Source organism: Moschus berezovskii, chromosome 1 (assembly GCF_049115385.1).
Source record: "Moschus berezovskii isolate FMDL1 chromosome 1, NW_MosBer_1.0, whole genome shotgun sequence".
NCBI classification, from domain to species: domain Eukaryota; kingdom Metazoa; phylum Chordata; class Mammalia; order Artiodactyla; family Moschidae; genus Moschus; species Moschus berezovskii.
Genome location: NC_142460.1, coordinates 37980013 through 38006054, shown reverse-complemented (window position 1 = coordinate 38006054; position 26042 = coordinate 37980013). Strand labels below are relative to the sequence as shown.

Here is a 26042-nt window from a genome sequence, read left to right as displayed (position 1 = left end):
CTGTGATAGTTTTCATAATACCTGTCTTCTCCACAACATGGAATTAGATACAATACCTGTTTTTGCTCAGTGTAGTATTTTTGACCTAGTGCAGTGTTAACCACATAGCAGACACTCAATTCTAGGAAGTCAGTGAATGAATTAACCTTGGACAGCCTGCTTGTTACTGAAGTCACGTGTACCTATTAAGCACAAAACAGCAGAGTCAGGATATGGTGTTTACAGTCTAAAAATATCCGATCTCAAATCCTATCATTTATCCTTAAAAACAAAGCGAGGCTGAATCGAGGCTTTATCTTACATGGACTTTAAATGGCTCAGGAGGGAGCGAGTATGTGCAGAAATCATTGCACAGAGTGAATGACCATCTCCTGGGTTGGGGAGAGCTCTGAACAGTGACATAGAAACAGCTGGTGATACTGACTCTAAGCAGGTCAGAGCCTCTCAGAAAACGGGCTTTGATGATTGTTAAAAAGTTAGCATTAAATGCCTGGAGGAGAGGCCGTGTGCTGCCAGTGTCTGGGTAGCCACTGCTGCTGCTGCTAAGTCACTTCAGTCGTGTCCGACTCTGTGTGACCCCATAGACGGAAGTCCACCAGGCTCCCCCATCCCTGGGATTCTCCAGGCAAGAACACTGGAGTGGGTTGCCATTTCCTTCTCCAATGTGTGAAAGCAAAAAGTGAAAGTGAAGTCTCTCAGTCGTGTCCGACCCTTAGCAACCCCACAGACTGCAGCCTACCAGGCTCCTCCATCCATGGGATTTTCTAGGCAAGAGTACTGGAGTGGCTTGCCATTGCCTTCTCCGGGGTAGCCACTAAGTAGAGTTTAAACTGAGCCAATATGATATAAAAATGGTCTGTAGTCATTCTGAGTGGGAACAAGGTTAACAAATGATTAAGTCATTAGAAACACAAGGTATGATACTTGTTAAGTCAGAGACCCAGAATCCAATGTCTATTTGAAATTTGTGTGTGTATATATGTGTTGTTGTTTTATTTTATACTGGATAAATGGAGAGACTAAGTGAAAAAGTAATAATTTATATTTGCTGTCTACATCAAGATTTATATTTTATGCATGCACATAGATACTTGTAAATACATGATAGTTTATTAGTACTTTCTTAGTTATAAATCCTTGAAAGAACTCTAATTACTCTGTCCTTATTTCTTAATTAGGCACTATGAAACCCCCATAATAGTTACTAGCTGTGAATAAGAGTACTATAAAAGTTACTCATGTAATTACCTCAGAAGCTCCAACTCTACTAAAGTGTCAAGTCACCGAGTTAAATAACAGTTGTAAAAACAAAGTAGCTTACTAACTATTAAAAGTCACCCAGCCCACGAGTTTTTGGATGAAGCTGAATAGAGCAATACCTTTAAAACTAGAAGTGTGTTCATCCTCAGTTCAGTTCAGTTCAGTTCAGTCGCTCAGTCGTGTCCGACTCTCCGCGACCCCATGAATCACAGCACGCCAGGCCTCCCTGTCCATCACCAACTCCCGGAGGTCACTCAAACTCATGTCCACAGAGTCGGTGATGCCATCCAGCCATCTCATTCTCTGTCGTCCCCTTCTCCTCCCACCCCCAACCTTTCCCAGCATCAGAGTCTTTTCCAGTGAGTCAACTTGTTGCATGAGGTGGCCAAAGTATTGCAGTTTCAGCTTTAGCATCAGTCCTTCCAATGAACACCCAGGATTGATCTCCTTTAGAATGGACTGGTTGGATCTCCTTGCAGTCCAAGGGACTCAAGAGTCTTCTCCAGCACCACAGTTCAAAAGCATCAATTCTTCGGTGATCAGCTTTCTTCACAGTCCAACTCTCACATCCATACATGACCACGGGAAAAACCATAGCCTTGACTAGACGGACCTTGGTTGGCAAAGTAATGTCTCTGCTTTTTAATATACTATCAAGTGTTCATCCTAGATGGTCCCAATTAAGCATTTTTTCATGATCAGTTTTAATTTTCAGTTGCATCATTTAAGAAGGCACTTAAAAAAAAACACCTTTATTTTGTATAGGAGCGTAGCGGATTAACAAATGATGTTGTGTTAGTTTCAGGTGAACAGGGAAGGAACTCAGTCTTACATATACACGTATCAGTTCTTCCCCAAACTCCCCTCCCATCCTGTCTGCCACATAACATTGAGCAGAGTTCCATATGCTATACAGTAGGTCCTTGTTGGTTATCTATTTTTAACACAGCAGTCTGTATATGTCCACCCCAACTTCATTCTCCCCACCCTTTCCCTGCCCTACCCCAGCAGCCATGAGCTCCTTCTTGAAGTTTGTGTTTGTTCCTATTTTGTAAGTAAGTTCATTTGTATCATTTCTTTTTAGATTCCACATACATGGGATGCCATATGATATGACTCTAGGAAGAAACTTTCATTCAGAACTAGTTGCCACTATTGTATTCAATTCCTAGTAACAAAGACACAGATAGGCTAAACAAAGTGTGGACCATCGTCTCTCATGTAACAGAAGTCTAACAGAATGCTGTCCCAGGCTTGTATGAAAGCTCCATGGTCCTTCGGTTACCAGACTCCTATCTTTACAGCATGGATTTGCGTCTTCAAGGACACATGATGTCTCCTGGAACTCTAGACACTGTGGACATGTTTCAGGCAAAAGGAGGGGATGAATAAAAGACAAAGGCATCTTTCCCCCACTGAGTAAACCTCTTTTAAAGCAGTTTCCAGGGGCCAGCATTGAGTTCTTATATTGCATTGGTCTTCTGTCTTAACAAGGGAAGTTAAGAAAAGTCATCACTGAGCTGGGCACATAGTCACCAGGAATAAAACTGGAATTCAGCAGAATAAAATAAAGGATAAAAATAGATAAAGGGTTCTGCCACAGAGATTCAAAGTGATCACAAACATTACAGTGCCATAGCAATTTTTTGGGAATCTAACGTGTGCCAGGCTGTCCAGTACATCCTGGGGCACACAAACAAATATTATATTGGGCCCATTCTCAAGGATTTGATGGTTTAGTGGGAGAGACTGTCTATGAATAGGCAATTGTGTGGTAATGAGAGGTTTGCCAAGGGTGGCGGGAGGATGTGGGAAAGCAGAGTGAACTCAGTTCAAACCAGAGCTCTGGGCTTCCTGGGAGAAATGTTCCCAGAATCTAATCTTGAAGGACGGGTCAGAACTGAGTGACATTTCAGGCTTGAGGACAGCATGAGGGAAGCTAAAGATGAAGGTAACGTCTCTGTTTGATAGTAATTGAAAGCTGGTGATTATAGAGGGTAGACAGGAGGAAGTAAATAAAAAAGTCAACTTACAGATGGCCTAGTCTGTTAACTGAATAACAAGGCTGAGGAAAGCCTTTAAGAGCTTTAAGCACAGAAACTCCATAGTCAAATTGAATTTTAGGTATGTCATCTGGCTTCTATGTGGGGGGAGCTTCAAAGGAAGGCAAAATTGAGATAATAAAAAGAGTTATTAGGAGGCTATGTCAGTAGTCAAGGTAAGAAAGAATGGAAACCTGATTAGGCAGTAGTAGTAGGAATGGGAAGAAGATTATAGAATGATGTGGGAGGAATAATGAGATAGTGAATGAACAGGTGTGGGTAGACAGGAGTTCAGAATGACTACTAGGTTTCTGCTTTAGGAAACTAGGTGGATGATGGCACCATTAACTGAGACTGTAAAAGCTAGAAGTAGGAGGAACAGGTGGGGGTGGGAGTGGGGAGTGGGAAGAAGATGAGCTTGGTTGGAACGTGCTGAGTTTGAAGTATCCGTATAACATCTAGCTGGAAATACTTAGGAGGCAATCAGATATACAAATCTGAAGCTTGTGATAAGCGTGTCAGAAATATATTTTTAAGTCATAGCATGAAAGAAATATATTTTTAAGTCATAGCATGCTGCTGCTGCTGCTGCTGCTAAGTCGCTTCAGTCGTGTCCGACTCTGTGCGACCCCACAGACGGCAGCCCACCAGGCTCCCCCGTCCCTGGGATTCTCCAGGCAAGAACACTGGAGTGGGTTGCCATTTCCTTCTCCAAAGTCATAGCATATAGCTAGTTAAATCCATGTGAACAGATGGGTTTGCCTTTGACTAGAGGGTAGGCAGAGAGAACCACCAAGTTAAGATAGAGGCTCTGCTGACATCAACTTCTAAGGAAGAAACCCTGTTAAAGGCAAGGAAGAAATTTAGACTGGGAGGATACTGAGTTAAGCAAAACAAAATAAAACAGGATGACTAAGGGCTTCTCATGAACTGAATACTGTACTATGGCTAATAATCCTGCCATGATCATGACAGATAGAGTTTCTTTCTTCATAGGGTTTAGAGTGTAGGAGATCTATATGTTAAATAGCATTTACCTCCATTATGAATGATATAAATGAAAAGAATTGTCTACTGGAGCTTAAAAGATGGTGATTGCAGCTAGTCTGGAAAAGGATTCTTTGAAGAAGTCATATTTTAGCTAAGAACTAATGGGACGATAAGTGAGGGGATATGGCTAGAAATCGAGACAAAAGTATAACAAGAGGATACAGCAGTCAAGTATGAGCAAAGGCCGCAGATCTGGAGAGAACTTGGTGTGTCTGAGCTGAGATGTCAACATGTAGAGCATGAGAAAGAGGGGAGAGAAGTATATGACACACCTGGCAAGGCAAGTAGAAGCTAGTTCGTGCAGAACTAGATAGTTCATATATATGCCGTATTCCAAGAGAAATAGGGATCATATGCAATGACCAATCTAAAATTTCTCTGTCTGCCTAGCTTCCTTTTTTCCTTTCTCTTTATTTAACTGCCCCTATGAAATTTCCACTCTGTGAAATTTTAGCAGAATTTTCAGTTACTGGGGTGGACAAAACAGATGGAAAGCAGTCATGTGAAATTTGCCTAAGCCCTTCAGTTCAGTTCAGTTCAGTCGCTCAGTCATGTCCAGCTCTTTGCGACCCCATGAATCACAGCACGCCAGGCCTCCCTGTCCATCACCAACTCCCGGAGGTCACTCAAACTCATGTCCATCGAGTCAGTGATGCCATCCAGCCATCTCATTCTCTGTCGTTCCTGTCTCCTCCCGCCCCCAATCCCTCCCAGCATCAGAGTCTTTTCCAGTGAGTCAACTCGTCGCATGAGGTGGCCAAAGTATTGGAGTTTCAGCTTTAGCATCAGTCCTTCCAATGAACAGCCAGGATTGATCTCCTTTAGAATGGACTGGTTGGATCTCCTTGCAGTCCAAGGGACTCTCAAGAGTCTTCTCCAACACCACAGTTCAAAAGCATCAATTCTTCGGCGATCAGCTTTCTTCACAGTCCAACTCTCACATCCATACATGACCACGGGAAAAACCATAGCCTTGACTAGACGGACCTTTGTCGGCAAAGTAATGTCTCTGCTTTTTAATATACTTTCTAGGTTGGTCATAACTTTCCTTCCAAGGAGAAAGCGTTTTTTAATTTCATGGCTGCAATCAGCATCCGCAGTGATTTTGGAGCCCAAAAAAATGAAGTCTGACACTGTTTCCACTGGTTCCCCATCTATTTCCCATGAAGTGATGGGACCAGATGCCATGATCTTAGTTTTCTGAATGTTGAGCTTCAAGCCAACCTTTTCACTCTCCTCTTTCAGTTTCATCAAGAGGCTTTTGAGTTCCTCTTCACTTTCTGCCATAAGGGTGGTGTCATCTGCATATCTGAGGTTATTGATATTTCTCCTGTCAATCTTGATTCCAGCTTGTGCTTCTTCCAGCCCAGCATTCCTCATGATGTACCCTGCATATAAGTTAAATAAGCAGGGTAACAATATACAAACTTGATGTACTCCTTTTCCTATTTGGAACTCTTCAGTTCAGTTCAGTTCAGTCGCTCAGTCGTGTCTGACTCTCCGCGACCCCATGAATCACAGCACGCCAGGCCTCCCTGTCCATCACCAACTCCCGGAGTACACTCAAACTCATGTCCACAGAGTCGGTGATGCCATCCAGCCATCTCATTCTCCGTCGTCCCCTTCTCCTCCCGCCCCCAACCCTTCCCAGCATCAGAGACTTTTCCAGTGAGTCAACTCGTCGCATGAGGTGGCCAAAGTATTGGAGTTTCAGCTTTAGCATCAGTCCCTCCAATGAACATCCAGGATTGATCTCCTTTAGAATGGACTGGTTTGATCTCCTTGCAGTATAAGGGACTCCCAAGAGTCTTCTCCAACACCACAGTTCAAAAGCATCGATTCTTCGGCAATCAGCTTTCTTCACAGTCCAACTCTCACATCCATACATGACCACAGGAAAAACCATTGCCTTGACTAGACGGACCTTGGTTGGCAAAGTAATGTCTCTGCTTTTTAATATACTATCAAGGTTGGTCATAACTTTCCTTCCAAGGAGCAAGCGTCTTTTAATTTCATGGCTGCAATCAGCATCTGCAGTGATTTTGGAGCCCAAAAAAACAAAGTCTGACACTGTTTCCACTGTTTTTCCATCTATTTCCCATGAAGTGATGGTACCAGATGCCATGATCTTTGTTTTCTGAATGTTGAGCTTCAAGCCAACCTTTTCACTCTCCTCTTTCACTTTCATCAAGAGGCTTTTGAGTTCCTCTTAGGGAAACACAAATTTTAACATGATATCGCTGTATACTTATGAGAACAGCTATAATTAAAAAGACTGCTAATTCTAAGTTTGGGTGAAAATACAGAATAGTTGGAATTCTCAGATGTTATCAATGAGAATTAAATTGGCACAACCATTTCAAAAAATTGGCAACATCTATTATACAGCTAAATGTGTAAGCCTATGAATTAGTAATACTGTTTCTAGGTGTATAGCAATAGAAATGTGTATAGTATGTGCACCAAAAGGTATGTATATGAATGTTCTTATCTACTTGTTCACAATAGTCCTGTAAACTAGGCACAGCCAAAATGTTCATCAGCAGTAGAGTGGAGGAATAAATTGTGATGTAGTCATGCAATTAAAATTTACAAGGCAATGCCAGTGAATAAGGTACTGCCATGTGCAAAACTGTAGAATGAATGTCATGTATATGATTTTGAGGGAAGGAATCCAATCACAAATGCAGTGTGTGATTCCATTAAAGTTCAAAAACTGGGAAAGTTAGTGGCTAGAGTTGGAAGTCAGGATGGTAGTTTCATTTTGAGGGTATAATTAGTTAGTCGCTCAGTCGGGTCTGACTTTTTGTGATCCTATGGACTGTAGTTTGTTTGAGGGTATAGGTGGGATATACAGTACCTGGTCTAGTTATGTTTTACTTCCTGATATGCTGCTGTCACAAGGGTATAGTTTTTTTAGTAAAAATTCATCAAGCTGTACCTTCATGATTTGTTTGCTTTTGTTTGCTCTTCTGTATGTAAGTTACACATCAATTAAAGTTCCTTTAAAAAACTGAACTCATAAAAATAGGGTAGAATGGTGGTTATCAGGGGTTGGGGGTTTGGGGGAATTGGGGAGATGTTGTCTAAGGGTAAAAACTTGAAACTAGTAGATAGGACTTTGGTGGTCCAGTGGTTAAGGATTTACCTTCCAATGCAGGGGAGGCAGGTTTGATCCCTGGTTGGGGAACTAAGATCCCACATGCCACAAACGCTGCAACAAGAGTAGCCTGTGCACTGCCAAAAAAATAAGCACATGCCCCATAACAAAGACCCAGCACAGCCAAACAAACAAACAAAAAAAATAGTAGATAAATAAGTCCTGGAAATCTATTGCACAACTCAGTGATTATAGTCAATACTGTGTTATAAACTTACAAAATTGCTAAGAGACTAGACCTTAAATACTCTCACCATAAAGTAAGATAGTTATGTGATGTGGTGGAACTGTTAGCTAATGCTATGATGGTAATCATGATGAAATATATAAAGGTATATAATCAACAAATTGTATATCCTAAACTTAGGAAAGTTATGACCAGCCTAGATAGCATATTAAAAAGCAGAGACATTACTTTGCCAGCAAAGGTCCGTCTAGTCAAGCCTATGGTTTTTCCCGTGGTCATGTATGGATGTGAGAGTTGGACTGTGAAGAAAGCTGATCGCCGAAGAACTGATGCTTTTGAACTGTGGTGCTGGAGAAGACTCTTGAGAGTCCCTTGGACTGCAAGGAGATCAAACCAGTCCATTCTAAAGGAGATCAATCCTGGGTGTTCATTGGAAGGACTGATGCTAAAGCTGAAACTCCAATACTTTGGCCACTTCATGCGACGAGTTGACTCACTGGAAAAGAGTCTGATGCTGGGAGGGATTGGGGGTAGGAGGAGACGGGGACGACAGAGAATGAGATGGCTGGATGGCATCACCGACTTGATGGACATGAGTTTGAGTGACCTCCGGGAGTTGGTGATGGACAGGGAGGCCTGGCGTGCTGTGATTCATGGGGTCGCAAAGAGCTGGACACGACTGAGCGACTGAACTGAATTGAACTGAAACTTAATTATCTCTCAATTAAGAAAAGAGACACAGAGTTTCAAGAGGGCATGAAAGCATTTATTTCAGGATAAAATTTGGAGGTTTTTTAAAACAGTTTTTTTTCCTTTCTCACATTTTTCCCCCCTCAGTATTCCAGAGTCTTTACCGTTTCAGGCAGTGGCATCCGTTAGCTAAGAGGAAGAACAGATTCAGTCTAGAAAAAGAAGTCAGTTGACTTATTTGAAACCCATAGCAGATAAGACTTTTTAAAAAGCCTAAATTTTATTCTTTTCATCTTTATTGAGGTAGTTGAAAGCCTAAGTTTTCAATGAAAAGCCTAATTCTTGAGTCAGAAAAGTTTTTATGAATCTCTCCAAAGCAGGATTATCATCATCAGTAAATTATACATACTCTTTGTCAGAGCCTGAGGAAATAATATATAAAATTTATTCACAAATAAGACGATTCAGGCCCGGTTCCTCTGACATACAGAGAAGTTCTTTGAACACCTTTGGCAGGTAAGTGGAGCTTTAGAATTGAGATGAGGGAGCCAGAAAGTTAACAGCTGGTGTGGATTTCTAAGAAAGGGTTGAGACACCCTTCTCTAAGTTTTAGACGTTGGTGGGAGTAGTGTTGGGAGAATTATAGGAATGTCAGATCTACCCATGAATCTGAGAGCAGAAGGAGCCCATATCTTGCTTTCCTGGGAGCAGTGTGGGGTTGCCACAATGGGCAGAGAGAAGTCTCATGCCCACCATACCACTGGAGTGACAGAAGGGCAGGGGTTAGTGAGATGTTGGGCTGAACTTAAGGGTAGACCGAAAGAGTTCAGAAAGCACATGCAGGATGATATGGAAAAAGCAACAAAGGCCCTTGGTTTTCTGAGGCAGATAAGCGAGCACAAAGTGCTAAGAGATGACAGACCCAAGGCGCTGTGAATTAAATGAGTTGACATATGTAGAAGACTTAGCTTTTAGCAGCTGTGGAAGCACAGAGGACAGCATTGGTGGGGTCAGTCAAGATGAGGTCAGTTTCACAGAGGTCCCTAAGGATAAAGGATGATTATGGAAAAGTTACCTTATGCCTCATTCTCCCAAGGCTAGGATACTATGTAGTCGTCACAGGATCATGGATCATCTTCAAGTGGAAGGAAGACAGTTTGGAGAATCCTGAGGGGAATCTTGTAGTGGTCGGTTGGTTGAATCGGAGTATTTAGCTCAAATGATGTCATGCACCTTGAGTTTCCAAGATTCAATTTTCTGCTTCTAAGTACATTTGCAACTTTAGAACTAAGTTCATTTTCAGAGCCCTAAAAGATGTTACATCTCTGTACATTTGAAATCTTGACTGTATGGAACTCATGCTTGTTTTCACACTTACAAAAGCATACTCTGACTGTCATGTGAAGAATGGACTAGTGGAAGGCAGGAAGTAATTCAGGAAGATAATTTAAAAAGATGTCATCCTAGTCCAATGAGGGTTCATTTGGAGACTTGGCCTTTGGTGATGGCTTTGGGGTGAAGAGAAGTGGATGTGATTCAAGATATGTTTTGAAGATGGAATTGGAAGCCTTTAGTTGGTGATTGGATATGAGAAGTAGTGGAGACCAAGGTATCAAAGAAAGTTCCTGGGTTTCTGTCTGTGAGATAGCACACTGCAGGAATAGTGGGTCTCAAGTTCAGTTTTGAATATGTTAAGTAATTTTGTTGGTTAGATGCTTAGTTATGTCCGATTCTTCTACGACCTCATGGACTGTAGCCTGCCAGGCTCCTCTGTCCATGGGATTTCCCAGGCAAGAATAGGAGTGGGTTGCCATTTTCTTCTCCAGGGGATCTTTTTGACCCAGAGATCAAACCGGCATTTCCTGCATTGTCAAGCAGATTCTTTAACACTGAGCCACTAGGGAAACCCATTAAGTAATGAGTTATCTGTAAAATAAACATACAGCAATGTTACATAAGCTGTAGGCATGTGGATCTGTATTAAAAGAAGAAGCTCTCAGCTAGAAATGCAAAGTTGGAGTTATTGGCAAAGAGGTGCCAGCTGAAGCTATGAGGGTGCATGAACTCATTCTCATGTAAATCCATGCAGGATGCGAAGCTCCAGTGGGTGCCACTACCCTTCAGCTCCTGGTCCTGTGTGAGAATGGAGGGTGGAATTGAAAGAGTGCCTGGAATATTTTCCTGAGGAAATCCCACGTAGAATTGTCAGGTAAAGATGGAAAAAGTACCAAGAGAAGAAAATGAGAAGAATATTCTAGGAGTGGCTGTTGTTCAGTTGCCAAGTCATGTCTGACTCTCTGAGACCCCATGGACTGTAGCAATCCAGGCTTCCCTGTTCCTCACCATCTCCTGGCATTTGCCCAAGTTCACGTCTATTGAATCGGTGATGCCGTCCAACCATCTCATCCTCTGATGCCCTCTTCTCCTTCTGAAGCCTTCAGTCTTTCCCAGCATCAGGGTGTTTTCCAATGAGTCAGCTGTTAGCATCAGGTGGCCAAAGTATTGGAGCTTCAGCATCAGTTCTTCGAAAGAGTATTCAGGGTTGATTTCCTTTAAAATCAACTGGGGTTGATCTCCTTGCAGTCCAAGGGACTCTCAAGAATTTTCTCCAGCACCACAGCTGGAAAGCATCAATTCTTTGGTGCTCTACCTTCTTTATGGTCCAGCTTTTATGTCCATACATAACAACTAGAAAGACTATAGCCTCGACTATATGGACCTTTGTTGGCAAATGATGTCTGCTTTTTAACACACTGTCTAGGTTTGTCACAACTTTTCTGCCAAGAAGCAATTGTCTTTCTAATTTCATGGCTGCCATCACCATCCATAGTGATTTTAGAACCCAAGAAGAGAAAATCTGTCACTGCTTCCAACTTTTCCCCTTCTATTTGCCATAAGGTGATGGGACCAGGTGCCATGATCTTAGTTTTTCGAATGCTGAGTTTTAAGCTGGCTTTTTCACTCTTCTCCTTTACCCTCATCAAGAGGCTCTTTAGTTCCTCTTCATTTTCTGCCATTAGAGTGGTATCATCCGAATATCTGAGGTTGTTCATATTTCTCCTGGCAATCTTGATTCCAGTTTGTAACTCATCCAGCCCAGCACTACTATAGATCAAGGAACATGAGGGTTTTAAAAGGATGACATGGCCAGATGTCATCTGAGAGCTCAGGTAACAGGACTGGAAATTGTTCTTCAGATTTCTTGACATGGAGGCGATCTGGATGTTAGTGAGATGGTTTTGGTGGAGTGAAGAGGGCAGTGAGCAGAGGAGTGGATGCGAGATAAACAAAGATGGCGAGGGTAGAACTAAATGAAATTTGGTTTTCAATAGGAGACGAGAAGTAGGACGACATGAGAGGCAAATGAGACCTAATGCCCTAGAGAGCCAGAAGTTCCTTTGAAAAACTCCTATCTTGAAAGGTAAGCATTCTCCTTCCTGCTCTTACCTCCATTCTCTGATTAGCTCCAAATAGAGTTATCAGCAGTGGTACAACTGAGTGACTTTCACACATAGTCAGTGGTATATGCTTGTATATCATGATGGGCTACCAGGGCTCTTCAGTTCAGCTTTCAGAGCAAGTGCAAGAGGGATAAAGAGCCCAGAGCAAGCAAAGTCATTACAAGAACAACGGTCCTTTCAGCAGCCTCGGAAGGGCAAGGGTTTTGAAGGAGACTAAAGGTCAACTTATAAGGGAAAAAGTCAGAACTTTGGGACACAACTCACCCTTTTAGAGCAGGATCCATGTTTTATTTGACTTCATATACCCCCAGTTGAGGACTTCTCAGGTGGCTCAGTGGTAAAGAATCCTCCTGCAATACAGGAGACATGGGTTCAATCCCTGGGTTGAGCCAGTGCAGAAGGAACTGGCAACCCACTCAAGTATTCTTTCTTGGGAAATCCCATGGACAGAGAGCCTGAAGGGCTACAGTCCATAGGATCTCAAAGAGTCAGACACAACTGAGTACACACAAAATACATACACACACCACCCTAGGTGTAGTGGCAGGACGTGGAAATCTCTCTGTGTTGTTGGAATGAATAAACAATATAGTTTCCCCTGGGAAACTTATACAAGAACTAGTGCTACCACTACCTCCCCTCCAGTAGGTTCCTCAGGATGGTTACCCTACAAGGTACCACAGATGGGAGGCCTTCAGACCAGACTGTAATTGTGCCTTTGTGAAACCATAATCAGAATCAGCACTCCTTGTCAAAGCTTCCCCAATTCTATAGATTCTTGTATTCTTACTATCTGCCCTTTAACTCTCAGGAGTGAGGGGGGAGGGGTTTTAACCTCAAGTTATACATTAAAATACCTTTGGTTCAACTTATTATTGGATAATAAAGTTGGCATTGTCTTTCAGGAGCTGTGTCCAAATATCATTCCTATAATATGACCAGTCAACTGTATGTTGACATGTTTTTGAGCCCTTTGAGACACAAATGCTTGTCCTGATATTTCTCTTTATTACAAAATGTATTCTGAATAGACAGTATGGGGTTTTTTCTCCAAGTTCATGCCCTCATCTAGACATACTAGCTCTGTGTGTGTGTCTGCTGCTGCTAAGTTGCTTCAGTCGTGTCCAACTCTGCGACCCCATAGATCGCAGCCCACCAGGCTTCCCCGTCCCTGGGATTCTCCAGGCAAGAACACGGGAGTAGGTTGCCATTTCCTTCTCCAATGCATGAAAGTGAAAAGTGAAAGTGAAGTTGCTCAGTCCTGTTCGACTCTTAGCAACCCCATGGACTGCAGCCTACCAGGCTCCTCTTGCCATAGGATTTTCCAGGCAAGAGTACTGGAGTGGGTTGCCAGTGCCTTCTCTGAGGTGTGTGTGTCTCAGTTCAGTTCAGTTGCTCAGTCGTGTCCAACTCTTTGCAACCCCATGAATCACAGCACGCCAGGCCTCCCTGTCCATCACCAACTCCCGGAGTTCACTCAAATTCACCTCCATCGAGTTGGTGATGCCATCCAGCCATCTCATTCTCTGTCGTCCCCGTCTCCTCCTACCCCCAATCCCTCCCAGCATCAGAGTCTTCTCCAGTGAGTCCAACTCTTCACATGAGGTGGCCAAAGTATTGGAGCATCAGCTTTAGCATCAGTCCTTCCAATCAACACCCAGAACTGATCTCCTTTAGAATGGACTGGTTGGATCTACTCCTCTGTAAATCATGCTTTATGCTAATATTCTCTTACTTGCAGATCACCCTGTTTTCAGCAGCAGAAGTGAACTCACTCTGCAGATCCATAGGGGAGTCTGCCTTGGATGTTACCTGCTGGGTTCTCTGGCTTATTCCTGGCCTGTTCTCACTGGCACTCCAGAGTTGCTTCTCAGCCCACCCTTAGTAGAATTCCTTCAACCCAAGCACTGGTGGGAGATGGCAGCTTAACTCATGCTCAATATCCTTGACATATCTTTCAACAAGAAACACATCTTTCTGAATATCTTGATGGGGCAAATATTATCTGGGATGACTTTTTCAGTTAAAAATATTTAAAAAGAATTAGGCATTAACAATATTTCAGACTCCATGTGAGGTACTGGTGTTGTGTGGAGCTGGTCATTTCTGTTTGTCTCTCTTCCTGTTTCCATCTTCTCACCTGTCCCTTCCTGTATTCCCAAATTGACCTGTGGTGGTTTGTAACAAGCAGAGGCAGTAAACTAATAGGGAGTGAGAAAGAGAGAGTCGTGAGTAGAGGAGACATCAATAGGAACAGGAAGAAGATCCCAAACACCCGGGCCATGTGGCTGTTAGATTTGCTCTGACATCTGGCTTTGGGTTTGCTGGTAATCAAAGCAAATAGAAAGACCCAAGAGCATTTCTTGGGAAGGAGGAAGTATCTAAATTCCTTAGGGAAGGCAAAATTGTTTTAACACTAAGTTCTGAAAAACTTTTTCCATGTGGTGCTTTATATAAAGGACATCAAACGAGGAAGTAGACAATGCCTTGACTTGACATGGCTGTCTCTTATCTTTAGATAATAGTGATGTATCTTAAAATGCACCCTAAGGGAAATGATTCTGCAAGGACTGACCACCCATCGCCAACACAATGAAAGCTGTCTATACCAAATGAATTGTATCCAGCAGATGCTTGATTTCAAGGAAGAGGGTTGAATACACTCAGTCTCTCCTTGGGAAGAGTCCATACTCACTGTCAGCACTCTCTTCATCATCTGAGCTCTGCTTTTTGGCCCCAGTCTTTTTTTGTTTCGTTTTTGGTGTCTTGCATTCAGCCAGCTGTTTTTATTAACCTTCATAGCTGCCAGAAGAATCTCAATGTCAGTTGAGTTTTGGAATTACTGAATTTTAAAAAGTTTAAGATTTTTTTTACCTATTTGTATCACTTTCCACAGCTTTTCATATGCTAATATATATTGTGACTCAATATGAAAGGAAAATAATATTTAGTGTTTTTCGACCTTATTTGAGCATGGAATTCCTTTCTCATGCATCAAACACCTGTTGGGAAATGCTGCTGAAAGCTATTCTTTGATAATGTCTCAACATTAGTCCTCACAGTATACTGGCACTTTGACAAAGGTTTAATCATAGTCAATAAATCTTTGCAATTAAAGGCTATGAATTTTCAGTAGAGCATCCTGGATGCTCTGGCAAGTAGATGAAGGATATCTGGGCAAGTGGGCTTCCTAAAATCCCTCAGATCCTTACCATATATCTATGAAACTTGTGCTCACAATCTTGGCCATGGTATAAAAGTGCATCTTTTCCTAAGAAATCAAGATTTTTATTTTTAAACTTTTTTTCTTTAAAATTTTTCCTTTTCCCCCTTTGCCCTATTGTCTACTTATTTTTTTTCCCCTTCCTCCCATTTGCTCTCATTCTCTACCTTCAGCCTTACCTTTGAATTAATCTGAAAGATATAACAATAAAAGCACAGTTGAGTGGAGAAGATCAAGATGGCAGAGTAGGGGGATGTGGAGTTCACCTCCCCACACTGAATATATCAAAAATACATCTGCATGTGGAGCAACCCTCACTGCAAACAAACTGAAGACTGTCGGAAAGACTCTTGTACAACCAGGTCTGAAGATCCATCCACACGGAATTATGTAGGAAGGGAAGAAAAACGTCTGTGCCCCTGGGAGGAGGGGGGATAACACAAGCTTGGAAATCCTCCCTGAAGTGTGAGTGGTTTGAACCACATATTGGTTGCCCTAGCCCTGGGGTCCAGTTCCTGGAGGATGAGTCCCCTTTGCCTGTTTGAAAACCAGTGGGGATGATAGTGATGCTGTAAGAAAACTAGACTCTGCTCGTGAAGAGCGTGCACATGCATGCTAACGTTTCAAACAAGGCAGAAGAAGTATTATAGGGAAGAACCTTTTATATTCTATTATAAGATAATCACTAAGGGGATGTTGCCTATAAAGCTTAATTTATACATAATGGCTCATTTCTGGGAAACCTGCCTCCCAGGTAATGAGCATTACGCTAAAATACCTTTGTTTAGCTCACAAGAAACATCGTGGCCAGGCCCTCCTGTGAATGACTGAGGGAGGAAAAATGAACACATTCCCTCCAGAGCCTCATGGGAACCAGGAAATGCTTGACTTTGCTCTCTCCCCTTTTAATATAAAAGAAGCCTGAATTCTAACTCAGGCAAGATATTTCTTTGAGGCACAAGCCCATCTCTTTTCAGTTTGCTGGATTTCCAAATAAAGTTGCTATTCTGTGCTCCAACAGCTTATCTGTTGATTTATTGGCTTGTTGTGTGGTAAGCATTACAAGTTTGAACTCAGTAACAGAAGGAGATTGAAACTGCACAAAACTCTGACTGGTTTCCCATGACCAGTATAAAGCTAGAAATCAATTACAGGAAGAAAAATGGGAAAAACAAATACATGGGGGCTAAGCCACATGCTGCTTATGAACCAATGGGTCAAAGTGGAAATCAGAAAATACCTTGAGACAAATGAAAATAAAAACATAACTTTCAAAAAATTTATGGGACACAGCAAAAGCAGATGTAAAAGGGAAGTTTATAAAAAAACAGGCCTACCTCAAGCAACAAGAAAAAAATGCAGATAAACAACCTAACCTATCAAGTAAAGAAATTAGAAAACAATCAAGAACCAAATTCAGCAAAAAGAAGGAAATAATAAACATAAGTTCAGCTTCTCAGTCGTGTCTAACTCTACGCGACCCCATGAACCGCAGCACGCCAGGCCTCCCTGTCCATCACCAACTCCTGGAGTTCACCCAAACCCATGTCCATTGAGTCGGTGATGCTATCCAGCTATCTCATCCTCTGTCGTCCCCTTTTCCTCCTGCCCTCAATCTTTCCCAGCATCAGGGTCTTTTCAAATGAGTCAGCTCCTCGCATCAGGTGGCCAAAGTACTGGAGTTTCAGCTTCAACATCAGTCCTTCCAATGAACACCCAGGACTTATCTATCTCCTTTAGGGTGGACTAGTTGTATCTCCTTGCAGTCCAAGGGACTCTCAAGAGTCTTCTCCAGCACCATATTTCAAAAGCATCAATTCTTTGGTGATCAGCTTTCTTTATAGTCCGATTCTCACATCCATACATGACCATGGGAAAAACCACAGCCTTGACTAGACGGACCTTGGTTGGCAAAGTAATGTCTCTGCTTTTTAATATGCTATCAAGGTTGGTCATAACTTTCCTTCCAAGGAGTAAGCGTCTTTTAATTTCATGGCTGCAATCAGCATCCGCAGTGATTTTGGACCCCCCAAAAATAAAGTCTGACACTGTCTCCACTGTTTCCCCGTCTATTTCCCATGAAGTGATGGGACCAGATGCCATGATCTCTGTTTTCTGAATGTTGAGCTTCAAGCCAACTTTTCCACTCTCCTCTTTCACTTTCATCAAGAGGCTTTTGAGTTCCTCTTCACTTTCTGCCATAAGGGTGGTGTCATCTGCATATCTGAGGTTATTGATATTTCTCCCGGCAATCTTGGTTCCAGCTTGTGCTTCTTCCAGCCCAGCGTTCCTCATGATATACTCTGCATAGAAGTTAAATAAGCAGGGTGACAATATACAAACTTGAGGTACTCCTTTTCCTATTTGGAACCAGCCTGTTGTTCCATGTCCAGTTCTAACTGTTGCTTCCTGACCTGCATACAGGGTTCTCAAGAGGCAGGTCAGGTGGTCTGGTATTCCCATCTCTTTCAGAATGTTCCACAGTTTATTGTGATCCACACAGTCAAAGGCTTTGGCATAGTCAATGAAGCAGAAATAGATGTTTCTCTGGAATTCTCTTACTTTTTCCATGATTCCGTGGTTGTTGGCAATTTGGTCTCTGGTTCCTCTGCCTTTTCTAACACCAGCTTGAACATCTGGATGTTCATGGTTCACGTATTGCTGAAGCCTGGCTTGGAGAATTTTGAGCATGACTTTACTAGCATGTGAGTGGAGTGCAATTGTGTGGTAGTTTGAGCATTCTTTGGCATTGCCTTTCTTTGGGATTGGGATGAAGACTGACCTTTTCCAGTCCTGTGGCCACTGCTGAATCTTCCAAATTTGCTGGCATATTGAGTGCAGCACTTTCACAGCATCATCTTTCAAGATTTGAAATAGCTCAACTGGAATTCCATCAATTCCACTAGCTTTGTTCATGGTGATCCTTCCTAAGGCCCAGTTGACTTCACATTCCAGGATCAGGGAGGAAATAAATAATTTAGAGACCAAAAGAAAAATAGGAAAGATCAATGAAAGCAAAAGCTGTTTTTTTAAAATATATATATATTGATAAGTCTTTAGCCAGGTGTCATCAAGAAGAGAGGATCCAAATAAAAGAAGAAATGAAAGAGAAGAAATAACCAGTATCACAGAGATAGAAAAAACAGAAGGGAATACTACAAACAGTTATATGCCCCAAGTTGGACAACCTAGAAGATGAATAAATTCTCAGGAACATAAATCTTCCAAGACTGAATTGGGAAGATATAGACAAAATGAGCAATCTAATCACTAATACTGAAATTTCATTTATTAAAAAAAAAATTCTCAGCAATTGAAAATCCCAGATTGGATTGCTTCCCAGAGGTATTCTACCAAACACATAAAGAGAACAGCTCTCCTTCTCAAATGATCCAAAAACATCGAAGAGGAGGAATACTCTCAAATTCATTCTACAAGGCCACTGTTACCCTGATGCCAAAGCAAGACGAAGATACCACAGAAAAGGCAAACTACAAGCCAATATCTCTAATGAGTACAGAGGCAAAAATTTTTAACAAAGTATTAGTATTAGCAAATTGAATTCAACATACAAAAAAGTGTCATACACTATGATCAAGTGGGAGTTATTGTAGGGATACAAGGATGGTTCAATATCCACAAATCTTTTAATGTAATACACCGCATTGACAAAAAGACGGATAAAAATCACCTGATAATTTCAATAGATGGAGAAAAAATCATTTGACAAAATTCAACATCCATTCATGATAGAAACTCTCATTGAGGCTGGTTTAGAGAGAACGTATCTCAACATAATAAAGGCCATTTATGACAAACCCATAGCTAACATTGCGTTCCATAGTGTTAACTGAAAGATTTTCCTCCAAAATAAAGACAAGGTTATCGACTCTCACCACTTCTTTTTAAATTAGCACAAGAAGTCCTAGCTACAACAGACAAGAAAAAGAAGTAGAAGGTATCCAAATTGGAAGGGAAGAGGTAAAACTGTCTTTATTTTCAGATGACATGATACTCTCTATATAGAGAACGCTATAGTCTCCACCCAAAAGCTATTAGAACTAATAAATAAATCCAGCCAGCCTGCAGGATATAAAATTAATATACAGAAATCTATTGTGTTTCTATACATTGATAATGAAATATCATGAAGAGTAACTTTAAAAAAAAGCATAAAAAAATAACTTGGAATAAACTTAACCAAGGGGATGAGAGACCAATACACTGAAAGCTATAAAACATAGATAAAATTGAAGATGACTCAAAACAGTGGAAAGATACCCCATGCTCTTGGCTTGGAAGAAATAACATTGTTAAAATGGCCATACTACCCAAAATAATCTACAGATTTAATGCAGTTACTATCAAAATAGCCCTCAGAAAAGCTCTTGCACCTACAGTCATTTAATCTATGTCAAAGAAGGCAAGAATATGTGGTGGAAAAAAGCAGTCTCTTCAACAAATAGTGCTGGGAAAGCTGGATAGTTACATATAAAATAATGAGATAAGAACCTTTTCTCACACCGTGCACAAAGATAAACTCGAAACATCTGTAAAAAAATTAATTAATTCTTGGCTGTGCTGGGTCTTTGTTGCTGCACGCTGGTTTTCTCCAGTTCGGAGAGCAGGGGCTACTCTCTATTTGATGTGCACGGGCTTCTTATGGCTGTAGCTTCTCTTATTGTGGAGCATGGACCATAGAGCGAGTGGGTTTCAGTAGTTGTGACTTGTGGGCCCTAGTGCACACTCAGTAGTTGCGGCGCATGGTCCTAGCTGCCCTGCAGCATGTGGAATCCTCTAGGACCAGCGATCAAACTCCTGTTTCCTGCATTGGCAGGTTAATTCTTAACCACTGGACCACTAGGGAAATCCTCAAAATGGTTTAAAGACCTAAATGCAAGACCTAAAAACATAAAACTAAAAGAGATCATAGGTGAAACTCTCTGTGACATAAATTGGAGCAATATTTTGTTGGATTTGTCTTCAAGGATGAAAGAAATAAAAGTAAATATAAACGGGACCTCGTTAAGCTTAAACATTTTTACACTGAAAAGGAAGTAATAGATAAGATGAAAGGATAACCTCTGGAATAGCAGAAAATATTTGAAATGATGTGGCCAATGAGGATTTATATCCAAAGTATACAGGCAGCTGAAACTCAAGGAAAAAAAAAAGCCCAAACAATGCAATTGAAAAAAGGCAGAAGAGTTGAGTAGACATTTTCCCTATGAAGACATACAGATGGCTAACAGGCACATGAAAGGATGTTCAATATCACTAATTAAATTCAAATCAAAGCTACAATGAGGTATGACCTCACACCTGTCAAAATGGCTATCATCAAAAAGTCTGCAAATATTAATAACAAACATTGGAAATGATGTGAAGACAAGAATGCTCATATTCTGTTGGTTGGAATGTATATTGGTGTAGCTACTATGGAAAACAGTATGGAGATTCCTTAAAGAACTAAAAATAGAACTACTATCAGTTCAGTTCAGTCACTCAGTCATGTCTGACTTTGCAACCCCATGGACTGCAGCACCCCAGACCTCCCTGTCCATCACTAACTCCCGGAGTTTATTCAAACTCATGTCCATTGAGTTGGTGATGCCATCCAACCATCTCATCCTCTGTTGTCCCCTTCTCCTCCCACCTTCAATCTTTCCCAGCATTGGGGTCTTTTCAAACGACTCAGTTCTTTGCATCAGGTGGCCAAAGTATTGGAGTTTCAGCTTCAGCATCAGTTTTTCCAATGAACACTCAGGACTGATGTCCTTTAGGATGGAGTGGTTGGATCTCCTTGAAGTCCAAGGGACTCTCAAGACTATATGATCCAACAGTTCCATGCCTAAGTATATATCCAAAGAAAATGAAATCACTTTAAAAAGATATGTGTATTATAATGTTCATAACAGCATTATTTATAGCCAAGATATGGAGTCACCCTAAGTTTTTATCAAAAGATGAATGAAGAATATGTGTCATATTTGTATGTATGTGCATGCATGCTCAGATGCTCAGTCATGTCCAACTCTTTGCGACCCCATGGACTGCAGCCTGCCAGGTTTTTTTGTCCATGGAGTTTTCCAAGCAAGAAGACTAGTGTGGATTGTCATTTCCTGCTCCAGGGGATCTTCCCGACTCAGGGATCAAATCCATGTCTCTTGCTTCTCCTGCATTGGTAGGTGGGTTCTTTATCACTGTGCTACCTGGGAAGCCTATGTGTATGTAGAAATACACACAGTGGAATTCTCAGCCATAAGAAAGAATGAAATTTTGCCATTTGCACCCATGTAGATGTTCCTGGAAAGTATTATGCTTAGTAAAGTAAGTCATACAGAGAAAGACAAGTACTGTATGTTATCACTTGTGTGTGGTATCTGAAGAATAAAGAAATAAATAGAACAGAACAGAGGCAGATTCACATAAATTGAGACCAAACTAGTTGTTACCAGTAGGGGAGAAGGAAGAAAGGAGGGAGGGGCAAGATGAGGTAAAGGATTAAGAGATACAAACTACTATCTATAAATTAAATGAGCTATAAGGATATATTATTGTACAGCCCAGGGAATGTACAAATGTTTTATTATAAGTTTAAATGAAGTGTAATATATAAAAGTATTGAATCACTATGTTGTAAACCTGAAACTAATATTATAAATCAACTATACTTCCATAATAAAAATCATTAAAACCAAATAGGGAATATTTATGTCCACACAAAACCCTCCGGTACTCAGATGGTTATGACAGCTTTATTCATAATTGCTAAAACTTTGAAGCATAATTGCGAAAACTTGGAAGCAACCAAGATGTCCTTTGTAGATGAAAGGAGAAGCTGTGGACTATTATTCAGGAATAAAAAGAAATGAGCTATTAAGCTATCAAAAGGCAGAGGAATCTGAAATACATATTGTTCCTTAAGCTGAAGCTCCAATACTTTGGCTACCTGATGTGAAGAGCCAACTCACTGGAAAAGACCCTGATGCTGGGAAAAATTGAGGGCAGGAGGAGAAGGGGACAACAGAGGATGAGTTGGTTAGATAGCATCACCAACTCAATTGACATGAATCTGAGCAAATTCCAGGAGATAGTGGAGGACAGAGGAGTCTGGTATGCTGTAGTCCATGGGGTCACAAAGAGTTGGATGTGACTTGGTGACTGAACAACAAGTAAAAGAAGTCAATCTGAAAAGGCTGCGAACTTTATGATTTCAACTATATAACATTCTGGAAAAGGTAAAAATATGGAGACAGTAAAAGGATGAGTAGTTGCCAGGAGTAAAGAGGGGGAAGGAGGGATGAATAGACAGGACACAGAGGAGTTTTAGGTCAGTGAATACTCTGTGATACTATAAGGGTGGATGCGTGTCATTATACATTTGTCCAAACCCGTAGAATGTATAGAGCAAGAGTGAATCCTAACATAAACTATGGACTTCTTTGACAATGATGTGTCAGTGTAGATTCATCAGTTATAACAAATGTACCACTCTGGTGGGGCATGTTGATAGTGGGAGAGGCTGTGCGTGTTGTGTGGCGGGGATGGGGGATATAGAAACTGAATTTTCTGCTTAGTTCTGCTCTGCCCTGAAAATATCTCTTAAAAAGTCTATTTCAAAAAGGATGTTGAAAAAAAATTCTGTTGATTTCATTCGAAGCATAACTTGTTTGTCAACTACCACTTAAAGAAATTGTGCAGAATAATATTTGAGCAAGAATTACAAAGGATATATAAGATGATGGCTCTAAAATACCCATTTAGTTCAGTTCAGTCACTCAGTCCTGTCTGACTCTTTGTGATCCCATGGGCTGCAGCTTGCCAGGCTTCCCTGTCCATCACCAACTCCCTGAGCTTGCTCAAACTCATGTCCATTGAGTTGATGATGACATTACTGTCAATACTGACACAAAATTATTATGACAAATTTTTTTAATAGTTGCTACAAATACTCTTCAGAAGACAACAGTGAATTAGTGACATCTAGCACCTCTATTGGAGAAGGCAATGCATTCCAGTACTCTTGCCTGGAAAATCCCATGGACAGAGGAGCCTGGTAGGCTGCAGTCCATGGGGTCGCTAAGAGTCGGACACAACTGAGCGACTTCACTTTCACATTTCACTTTCATGGATTGGAGAAGGAAATAGCAACCCACTCCAGTGTTCTTGCCTGAAGAATCCCAGGGTCGGGGGAGTCTGGTGGGCTGCTGTCATTGGGGTCACACAAAGTCGGACACGACTGAAGTGACTTAGCAGCAGCAGCAGCAGCAGCACCTCTATGGTGGAGAAGGCAATGGCACCCCACTCCAGTACTCTTGCCTGGAAAATCCCATGGAGGGAGGAGCCTGGAAGGCTGCAGTCCCTGGGGTCGCTGAGGGTTGGACACGACTGAACAACTTCACTTTCACTTTTCACTTTCATGCATTGGAGAAGGGAATAGCAACCCACTCCAGTGTTCTTGCCTGGAGAATCCCAGGGATGGGGGAGCCTGGTGGGCTGCCGTCTATGGGGTTGCACAGAGTCGGACATGACTGAAGCGACTTAGCAGCAGCAGCACCTCTATGGAGAATCATAGTTTTCAAAACTGGAAATCCCTAAAGATCTTGAGACTGGATAGAAAGGAAACATATTTCACTTTTTACATCTTAGACATATATTTGTGACCATCTGGACTCTATTTTCTAAATTGAGGATGAGAACAATAACCTCACAAATTTATCTTTGAAATGTCACTTTTTATTTTTGGTGGCTGAACAGTACTAGTTTTTTCTCCTCCATTACACCGAATACAATATTAAATATTTTCTCTTTACAAATAGAGTCTTAACAATTTGAAACAAAGGTAGTTTCTATCCTCTAGGCTATAATATTAATAGCCAGAGAATGGAATTCTGACTGAAGATTTCTTTTCTTTTATGCTCTGTTTAAGACTAAACTGACTTACTTCACTCTGTATAATAGGCTCCAGTTTCATCCAAGAGTGAAGTAAGCCAGAAAGAAAAACACCAATACAGTATACTAACACATATATATGGAATTTAGAAAGATGGAAATGATAACCCTGTATACGAGACAGCAAAAGAGACACAGATGTATAGAACAGTCTTTGGGACTCTGTGGGAGAGGTTGAGGGTGGGATGATTTGGGAGAATGGCATTGAAACATGTATGTTGTCATATGTGAAATGAATCAGGGTTGATGCATGTTACAGGATGCTCGGGGCTGGCATGCGGGGATGACCCAGAGGGAGGATAAAGGGAGGAGGGAGGTGGGAGGGGGTTCAGGAAGGGGAACTCATGTACACCCGAGGTGGATTCATGTCAATGTATGGCAAAACCAACCAATATAATATTGTAAAATAATTAGCCTCCAATAAAAAATTAATTAATTAAAAAAAAGACTAAACTGAGCACCTAACCCTTCCACTCATCTGTGTTTGACTAATTGTTCTTTTTACCTGTAGGGGACTCTCCCCAATGCATAATGAACTCATATTCATCCTCTAGAACCCAAAATAGTTTTCTTCTCTAGGAAGACTTTTCTTCTCCTCCTCCTAGCTTCCATATGTATTCTGTCATTCTCTTCTTTGTGCTAACTTTGTGCTTATATTTAGCTCCATTTTTCCCATTTATCATACTATGTTCTTAGAAATTTTTTCCTCATAAAGAGATGTGAACTACATCTTACTCACTTCTGCCTTTTGGGGTTCAAGTTTGCACTGCCATACAAATCTGCACTAAATTTAACTTGCTTTTTAAAAATTTTCAGTAATTGATCTTACCTAGCTCTGGATATCCCAATTCTGTTGCTGGTGGGAGGATGAGTGTGGTAGAAAAAAGTTATGTTGCCTATTAGAAGTAACTCAGCCTCTTCTGGTTTAACAAACGTTTCTTTGTGATTCGTCTTTAAGGCAAATGGTAGAATGAAACATTCCTTCAGTTTGAAATTTAAACTACCAGTCAGGATTCTTTCTCTCCACCTCTCCTAAGATCTTCTCTTTTCCTCCTTCTCCCCAGGATAGCATGTTTGTTCTGAGAGAAAACTGAATTGTTTAGTGCACTGTGGAGAGAGCCTTCTGGTGTTTGGCTTCTTTATTTGTTCTTGCTGGTCTCTATTGAGGAGTAATTTTCCAGTTCAATGCCTGGTTTTGTTTGGGTGGTGTCCACTAAGGTATAAGTATCCTACCTAGTCTACTTGTGTTTCCTGCTGGGACCTCTCTTAAAGTCTGTAGTTCCTTCCATTTGTGTGGTGTTCCAGAGTTCTGTGTTCTATGGCTCATTCTCCCAGTAACAGATCCTTCAACTCTCTCAACATCAGAGCTCCCAGCTCTTCATCTTGGGTTGCTGGAACCCCACAATCTCCATATAACAAGTTTTGGTCATGGGGGTGAGGAATCCTCACTTCTATTTGCTCATGTCTCATCTTCAGTAGTTCAGAAAGGCTGTTCTAGAATGCTAGGAAAATTTCAAGAGACATCACTGCTTCACCCTTTCTGAGCCCAGTGAAGAATGACCACTTAGAAAATTATTGTCATAATACAGCTAGAAGAATCAAGAAATATGGGATAGATTTTTGTCTTTCTTGTTGATGCAAAGGGGCCTTCTTTTAGCTATTGAGTTTTGCTAGAAAATTGGTTATATCAGATTGGAGAGTTGATCTACTAAAGCATAAGTTGAAGAAAGGTGATAGGTTTTCAGCTATAGATACTTCAGTGACTCTGACACTGTTTGGGATTGATATCTTGATTAAAGAGATATCATTAACTTTTGAAGAATAGTTTATATTATTAGTTTCCAATAAAAACTGTTCTTAAGGTTGGCAAATAGAATTGCTTACCTGTCATTGCCCAATCCTTAGAGAAATAACTGGATGCGACATAATTCTTTGTATCTCTTCTACTAAAATATTGTACTCCCTGTGACAGAATAGAATCTGGTGGATAGTGGGTAGCACATGAAAGCAGTGA

The 26042-nt window shown here is 41.2% G+C and overlaps 1 long non-coding RNA gene across 3 annotated transcripts in view; it reads left to right on the top strand.

Annotated features, from left to right (window-relative positions):
* LOC148778713 (uncharacterized) overlaps positions 1-26042 on the top strand; it is a 98684-nt gene that overhangs the window by 38489 nt on the left and 34153 nt on the right. Inside the window, exon 5 of one of the 3 annotated variants that reach the window (XR_016037375.1) lies at positions 2345-3638. The exons of the other annotated variants lie outside the window; for them this stretch is intronic. This is a non-coding gene — a long non-coding RNA (uncharacterized LOC148778713). Of the gene's footprint in view, positions 1-2344; positions 3639-26042 lie in introns of those variants that run through there. 3 annotated transcript variants of the gene reach the window in all.